The sequence below is a fragment of the Mytilus trossulus genome, chromosome 6 (genome assembly GCF_036588685.1).
Source record: "Mytilus trossulus isolate FHL-02 chromosome 6, PNRI_Mtr1.1.1.hap1, whole genome shotgun sequence".
NCBI lineage: Eukaryota > Metazoa > Mollusca > Bivalvia > Mytilida > Mytilidae > Mytilus > Mytilus trossulus.
This window is the reverse complement of record NC_086378.1, coordinates 13,042,526-13,051,765: the sequence shown is the minus strand read 5'-3', so window position 1 is coordinate 13,051,765 and position 9,240 is coordinate 13,042,526. Positions and strand designations below refer to the sequence as shown.

Below are 9,240 nucleotides of genomic sequence, written 5' to 3'. Positions count from 1 at the left end.
CTCCGAGTCATATGGAAATAAGTTACTGACGAATAGTATATGTTACTTACCAAACACGTTTAATCTAATCAAACAATTTATTTTCACAACAAACATGCGCTTCTTTTTGCACTAGCTTTCGGAAAATGAATTGGTAACTAATCCAGCACAAAAGGCCAGGTACAAATAAATGTGTCAATTATTATAAATATGGAAAAATGATTACAAATTCGGAAGGCAAATAGATGTTCCGTAAACACGTGATTTATACCATGGAATATTATTCTTTTTAGATTAATTAACACATGTATACACTGTATTTAAAAGAATGTTTATGTGATATAATTAACACTTTATTAATTTTGTACACTTTACTGAGCTTTTCCACTGTCTCTAATAACAGGGATACTCGGGCTAACGCTGTAATCCGAGTAAATTGTTAAAACAGCAGATATGTAATAAAAGATATTTACTTTGGGGGAAAAGTTGATATCGGCAAGGAGAGGTGCACATTTTGTAAAATAGAATGCAGACAATTTGTTAAAATTTCATCAAATATGTTGTTAATAGGAAATTGCAGCATACTGGTCTCTTGTTTATTTATGTTACATGTTTTATTTTTTTGAAGATTGGTTCAACAATAGTTACTTTGAAATATTATCATATACAATTTCATAGCGAAATCTCAAGTGTTATCTCTTTAGTTTGTAATTTCTACCTTTTTTTTTTAAACAATTTAATCGTAGTGAGATACTATCAACGCTTCGTTCGAAGCTATAACTGTACAAATATATGAATTCATATATACTTTTATATTGATTCTTTTAAATTATAGCTGAACCAACCGTTCCCATCGCAAGTTCAAATCCAGGCCAGTGGACATGGGATAGCTCTAGTTGACGTATGTACTTGATACACTCAATTATTTGTAAGATGTAAAAGACAAAAGTAATTTGACGCTCCCCCAGGCAACAATTTTCTTGAATGCTCAAGCTGTTCTCTAAATGCCGTATCTTGTTGGGTGGTTAATGTAATAAGAAATTTATTACTAAATATATAAAGGTTTTTGAAAATAGCGTTAAACTATTTCACAAGACCTGTTTAGATGACAAATGGCCCCTTTTTCTTCAAAACATTTTCCATAATGTAAATATCTTTTTTTTAATTTAATTTTGCTGCTTTTGGTCAGATTGACCGGTTGATCTTCGTTTTTATTCATTTTCATCTAAATCTCTGAAACCAAATTAGATACAAAAATGTACTCACTCTTATTATATTATGATTACAGGTAGCTGTATTCTATAATGTCGAGAAAGAGCTCAGGAAACGAGAATTACCCTCATTTGATATTTCTATAAACATTATGCAGCAAACAATTGACTTGATAGAGCTACAAATCTGTACAAGGTTTGTGATATTTTACACGACACAATCATATTTCCAAGTGACAACATATAGTTGATGAATAATAACGCTCTTAAAGTTATAAACTAAAATAAATGTTCTATTTACCTGAATTTTCTATAAACCCTTTATCATGGTAGGCACCCTTAACTTTCTAACAAGCTTCATTGGTAACTGTTAGACAAATGCTTAGTGAGTTGTGTTTAATGTATGTGATGTATGATAACACAGTTTCGTGAATCTCATAAAGAACATAAGGGTAAAAGCAAGTTTGGTCTATACTTTTAAAAACCAGATAAAGGTGGAGAAAATCTGTCAACATCCGAAATGTTTAAAAGGATATGATCTACTTCTAGTCTATATACTTCAGAACTATCTGACGTCGTCTTCTCATAGAAGTGTTTGCCCTTAAGGTGGTATAGGTCTAAAATAAAATTGATAGAATTTGTTCATACTTTGCCAAAACATAGTATCTATTGATATATGTTGAAAAATATAATAAAAATGATAGGTCACCGCGCATTTTCTCAAGCTACAGAACGTGACAAAATGACACATTTTGTATGTATCATACAGGAAAAACACCATTTTGGGATTAGATACTATACAAAATGAGAGAATTGTTAAATACCTAAGGAAAAGATAGCTTTCAGACAATGCTTTGAGATTATCAAAAGAAAAGATAGGGTCACCGTACGTTTTTCCCGGCTAAAATACAAAATAGGAAAATTCCATGTAGATTCCTTCAGAAAATGCACTGTTTTAGAGTTACCTCCCCTTTAACTGCCACTTTAACATGAAAAATCAAAACAACCAAAATTAATCAACATTTGCAAAAATATTAATATTTATAAGTTATATCCTTATAAATTGGTTCTTTTAAATGAAAAATTCACATTAAATAATTGCATTCCTGCAACAAATTTTGCTGACTTGATAGAAAAATTGGACCTTTGGTTCTTTTTTTTTTTACAATCCAAGATGGAGGAAGACACCCATACAACCTTAAATGACGAGTTCTACCGATTTTTTTTTATAATAGATAGAGAAAAAACTTAATGCACCAAAAAACTATAAACGAGATTAAATCCACAAATAAATCTCAAAAATCGTATCACGATTTCATAAAATTATTACAGCTATTGCCATTTGAAGACGTATTTTCAAACATTTTTTTGTCTAACTTGCCTAATATAAATTGAAGATGCTCATACAGATAAATATAGGTGAGCGACAAATGCTTTTAAGAGCCTCTAGTTCTTAAAATTATCAACGTATGAATATATACTTGTTGAAGTTTATAAAACAATATTCAGTTACAAATATTCTAAATTAGATTGCATCAATCATTTTGTCAGTGCTAAGGTTCATATTCAAATCTATTTGCAAACAGTTATCAAAGGCACCAGAACCACAATTCAGTACGCCAGACTTGCGTTTCATCTACATAATAAAATTAACTGTTCCAATTTTCTTGCACCAGATGCGCATTTCGACAATACATGTTGTGATGCTCGTGGCCAAAATATTTGAAATCCAAAGCTTATATAAAAGATGAAGAGCTATAATCCAAAAGGTCAAAAAAGTATAGCCAAATCCGTGAAAGGAATCAGAGCTTTGCATGAGGGAGATACATTCCTTAATTTATAATAATTTCTAATATTTTGTAACAGCAAATTTTAATAACACAAAAAATCAGTATTTTCATGCCAGTACCGAAGTACTGGCTACTGGGCTGGTGATACCCTCGGGGACTAAGACCATAAGACTCATCAGTGACGCTCATATCAGAATAATCGTAATAAGGCCAAACAAGTACAAAATTGAAGAGCAATGAGGATCCAAAATACCAAAAAGTTGTGCCAAATATGGCTAAGGTTATCTATTCCTGGGATAATAAAATCCTTAGTTTTTCCATAAAATTGAAAGTTTTTGCAAACTTTGTTGTGAAAGTATTTTATAAAACTTTTATCAGGATTTATGTCATCAATTATTTCTTAGATACAGGGTACGCGTCGTAGGTGATTTTTTTTCAAACAATTCTTTGAAGTATTTATGATCTTTTAAGAGATGTTTACGACAATAGGGTAAATTTATACATGTCAGTCTCTAAATTTTTCTTAGTTATGCTTAACGTGCTGTATGCATTGATTTTAAATACCTTTTGTTTAAATGTTGATTTTTATAATGTTTTGTTTATTACAGATGGCTTCTAGGAGGATCAAGTGGAATGACAGTTCAAGAGATTGGAATACCAACCGGTTTTGAACCGAAGACTGATGAAATTGCTCATATATCTGTAGTAAAGAAAATTGAGAAGGAAAATAAAAAAGTTGTTTTATATTTTGATGAGGTAAAAACTTTTACTTGACAAACCTCATTAATATGTTTTCTGAATTTTTAATCCTACAAGAAAGTCGCAAAAGTTAGATAATGCATAGTTGAATTCAGAAGAGAGTTACAATGTGCACTCGTCAGACATTTTGGTATTCGAATTTGAAATGAAAAACATCTGTCATGCATTTATGGCGGAGAGTATGCACCAAAGGCTGTCTTATTGGTTGCCATTTCGTTGCTTTGTTGGCTTTTGTGCGTATATACCTTTCGTAAGGGATGCAGTCTGGAAACTAAAGGCACAACCAAGTTTATATGAAAACTATGCAAAAAACACGTTTGTGCTCTTTTCAACAGTAACAATTGCCGGTATTTTCTATTCCAATATTTATTAACAGTTTACATAGATTGTTATTGTTATCCAAAACCTTTGAATAGACTTATCAAGAAGGAATATAGTTACGATACTGTTGTCGGGTCACAAAAGATTGCATATTTTAAATTTAATATTAATTAACGTACAGGGTCTTTGCATCGGAATTAAACATATTTATTTTTAAACCAGTTGTTGGTATGACACGAGTTATGTTCTTTTCATATATTGTATGATGGTATAATACTAAACCCCTAACGGCAGGGATTGTGCTTGATATTCATATGATGCAGACATAATATTTCAATCAGTTTAATTGAGGTCTAGAGCTGGCGTGTCAGTAACTGCTAGTAGTCCGTTGTTAATTTATGTATTGTTGTAAGGTCTTTTCACTGTTTGTGGAACGACCTTTTGTTTTTCTTCTGATTTTTCATTTTCTGCCGGCTGAGATGCTTTTTTGTCGTATAACACATCGATGGATTTAAGCCAATGATGTAATGGGGGTTTTAAAAGTAACTCTGTGTGACCGAACACTCATTCTTATAGGAGTTATCTCCCCGCGTCCCCTTTTCTTGATATTGCTATATCTCTAAAACCGTAAAAGATTTTAACAAACTGTTTTCACCACATTGTTTGTATACTCTTACGAATGATTTGATTAATTTTGAATGAAGTGATCGGAAAAAATCTTGTTTGAGTTATTTCCCTTTCAAAATTTAGGATAGGCGATATGCTGTATAAATTCATATGTTATAATTCGTAGAGGCCCACAGTGTTTGATTTGAAGTCATTTGTCCATTTGGAGGAAATTGAGGTAAAGGTCAAAGGTCAAAGTCATTTTATAAATTTGAATTTTGCTTGTTATCGTTTTTCAAAAGAAACTGTTTTAGTGAAGGATATGATGTGTTTGCCAAATAACTGTTAACAATAAGGCGCAACTTAAACCTATGCAAGTCGAAGAGTGTTGGATAACCCTTATGAAAGTTTCCCCCAATATGTATTTGAAATCAGTATTTCTCCACAACCATACAAGTGATTGGCCTGGGGTCTTCATATTTGAAGTCAATGACCTATGACCTCAAAATTAAAGCCAAGGTCAAAGGTTAATTTGACGTTCTAGATTTTGGTCTTTGCTAAAAATTCTTTTAGTTCATAACAAAACAATTAAGTCTTCATAAACCTATTAATCTCATTTTTTTTATATTAGTTTGATTTACCACATTACATCAACACGGAGTGACATTTTCTCAGATCGTTTTTTTAAATTTCATTCTTATTATCGAGGTGGAAAGACCTTCAATTGTTCTCTGGAGAATTAGTTTTTAATTATTTTTTTTTTCTTCTGCCGTCTGAGATGCTTTTTTGTCATACAGCATATCGAATGAATGTTTAGCCTATGATGTTGTACAGTAGTTGGGGTTTCAAAACTCACCCTGTGAATTCGAACACTTATACTTATAGGAGTTATCTCCCCGCGCCCCCTTTTCTTGCTATCGCTGTATCTCTAAAACCGTAAAAGATTTTAACAAACTGTTTTCCCCATATTGTTTGTCTACTCTAAGAAAAGATTTGTTTAATTTGACTGGAGTGATCGGAAGACAACTTATGGGAGTTATTTCCCTTTGAAAATTTAAGATAGGCGATATGTTGGATTAATTAATACGTTATAAGTCGTAGATGTCGATAATCTTTTGATATGAAGTCCTTGGTCCATTTGAAGAAAATTGAGGTCAAGGTCAAAGGTCAAGGTCATGTTATAAATTAAGAATTCTTCTCGTTATCGTTATTCAAAAGAAACTGTTACAGTAAGTGATCTGATGTGTTTGCTAAATAACTGTTTACAGTAAGGCGCAACATCAACCTATTTATGTGGGATAGTTTTTAGTTAACCGTTATAGGAGTTTTTCCCCCTTATGTATTTGAATTCAATATTTCTCGACTACCATACGAGTGATTGACCTGGGTTCTTTTGATTTGAGATCATTGACCTATGACCTGAAAGTTAAGGTTAAAGTCAAAGGTCAATTTGACGTTCTAGATGTTCACCTTTGCTAAAAAATCTTTCTTGTTCTTTATAAAACAATTAATTCTGCTGCAAAAAAATATATTTTTTATATCAGTTTGATTTACCACATTACATCGACACGAAGTGACATTTTATTTCATCGTTTTTTAAATTTCATTCTTATTATAGAAGGTGGAAAGACCATCAATTGTTCTCTGAACAATTGGTTTTTAATTTTGTTTAGTTTCTTTTGTTACCTATTCTGACATCGGACTCAGACTCCTGTTAAATTTAGTTTTACTATGCGTATTGTTGTGCGGTTTTTTTCTACATTGGCGATAGGTATATGGAGAGGGTTGAGCACCCAATAAACATGTTTAACCCCGCCGCTTTAATTTTAGTTTTTTGTGTATATTTCGGAGTTTATTGTGACATCCATTGTCACGGAACTAGTAACATATTGGTTTAGGTGCCAGCTGAAGAACTTTTCCGGGTGTAGAAGTTCCTCGCTGCATTGAAGACCCGTTGATGGCCGTCGTCTGTTGTCTACTAAATTGTCGAATTGTGGTCTCTTTGATACATTCCTCATTTCCATTCTAGATTTTATTCATTCAGTTGTTTGAAATGCTTAAGTGCAATTCACTTCAGTGAAAGGTATATTATTTCCATACTTCACTTCTTTATGAATGACGAAGGTGCGGGTAATTTCATTTATAAAAACAGTAAACTGTTAATGTTTTATGTCCCAATTACATACAGTAAGCAGATTAATGGATTAATTGATTAGTTTGTGTTAACGCAACTTTCAGCGTAGATGTGCTTTTTGTGTCGGTCAGTTTATATTGGTGAATGGAGCATGCCGTGGGAGAACTACCGAACTTCAGTAAGAAAATTGAAAATCTTCATCAGTTAAGATTTGAGTCGAGCACAATTGTTACATGTGGCATTTGAACTCACAATCTCAATGATGACTATCATAGTGATACAATATATTAACCACTGAGAATACTAGATGGTTTCTGAGTTTTTAGAAGGCAATTATCTTATCTAAAATTTCTGAAAATGCTTTTCTTGTCCATATCAATACAACCGTTTATGGGACGTCTTTAGAAATGATATTCCATTGACTTAAGATCCATTGTAAAAAAAAATGTTTTTAGATTTTACGGTATCGAGTTAAGGGATTTTTTTTTAAATAAAGAGGATTTTCCAGTTTTGGATTATAACCAAAACATTTAAAAGGGCATGAAACCATTACAACATAATGATATTTGCTAACCTTCATTTTGGTTACTAGAATTAACATATTTTTCAATTTAACCAGTGATACTTTGTATAGATGATGTATTTAGTCATGAAGTATCGTGTAAGAGTGTAACTTAACCAAATATTTATAACTGTTATTAAATCATAAGGTAATACGATCCGAGGCGTCTCAAGTGAAGCAGGAACTACCATGAACTACTGAACCTTTCTGAGCACTTTATAGTTTTGTCTAATTCACGTTTTTTTCTCTAATTGCAATAAATAAAGAATATTCATATATGAGCCACACAAAGTGTCACACTGCTTTATTTTTTAAATGAACAAATCACTGTTCCATCTCAGATAGAATTTTTTTCTAAAAATCTATTTTTTAAAAGTACGTATTATATGACATGTTATTCAACTCGTGTATATCAAGTTTTTACATATCATCGCACTTTTTTGATGGAATTATTACTTCTCTTGCAGATTTCCAACAATCCTATTTGTATTACAATGAAAGCAATTCGTACTGGATTAGTTTCTAAATTGAAACCGTCCGCTGTTAGAGTCTATGACTACTACGAGCCTGGTAAGTGGAACCTTTGTAATATATTTATCAAAAACACTATATCATGCAAAAAAAAGCTTTAAGCCACTGATTGTATTTGCAACTGTCCTTATCTAGGAACATGATTTTAGTTGTTTTTTCGTTGATGTGGTTCATACGTGTTTCTCGTTTCTTGTTATCTTTTTATACTATATTTGTGAATGTAACGCGTTTTCTTTTGGGCTGAAGTCGTTTTGTTTATAATATGCTAGACACAATTTTGTCATGTGACCATGCCGTCATCATTCACGCCGGTGTCATTGGAATTCAGAATTACATTATAAGAAATAACTGTTATTTTCATTGTGTACCTCATTTCTTAAGCTAGTCTTCATAGACATAAGAAATATAACAGTCATTCCTTAAATATGTTTGAATGGTTTATATATGAAATTTTGGGACCCTTTATTGCTTGCTGTTCGGTGTGAGTCAATGATCTTCCTTGAAGACCGTACTTAGACCTTTAATGGTTTACTTTTACAATTTTTGACTTTGATGGGGAGTTGTCAAATTGGCACACATACCAAAGATTCTTATATCATTGAAATCTATTGTTTGTGATTTTATGTCACATGTCTCCAGTAGAAAATACTTTTTAAAATTAGATGATTATTAACCTCATATTCTAATTATCCACATTAAAACAGTATGTGATAATAGGTCTATTTTAGAAATTCGTTAAACGGCCGATTCACGAATCGTCTCTTAAACGTCGAACGTATAGATAAATATCTTCCCAAAGTGTAAGGTCGTGATGCTTCTTTTTTTCATTCAATGAATTTTAAGATTTGTTCTGATTTAAAATGAGAAAACCATATCATGCATATTGCGTAGTATAAATATTATGGCATAATTAAATGTTACCAAGGGTTTAGAAACATTATTTCCTATGTACTATATTACGACACTGTTTTGAAATATTCAATGAAATAATGTTATATAATTTTAGTATTTAAAAGAGATGCGAAAGATACTAAAGTAATTTTTAAACTCATAAGTCGTGTCTGAACTGACAACCATGGCAAAAGAACTCACTTGAAAAACAAAACATAAATTTTACAGAAAACTGATTCGAAAATATCCAACAAAAACCAATGATTATCTCAGGTGGTCCGTAAAGGTATGTGAACCCATCTCTACATATGCCACATATCGTGTTTCTCGTATAAGTACAAACCCTTCAATGTGTCTACTTCGGTTGGTTGCATTCTACATATGAAAGGTTAGTCACAGACTTTGAATGAAATCTTGTTATAAAAATAAACGATATCAATCTATGCATATTGATAA

The 9,240-nt window shown here is 31.7% G+C and overlaps 1 long non-coding RNA gene across 1 annotated transcript; it reads left to right on the top strand.

The window, feature by feature from the left end:
• Positions 1–812: 812 nt before the first annotated feature.
• Positions 813–3,736, top strand: LOC134723200 (uncharacterized). Its single transcript, XR_010108008.1, has 3 exons — positions 813–880; positions 1,268–1,386; positions 3,589–3,736. It is a non-coding gene; the product is annotated as an uncharacterized LOC134723200 (long non-coding RNA).
• The last annotated feature ends 5,504 nt before the right edge of the window (positions 3,737–9,240 follow it).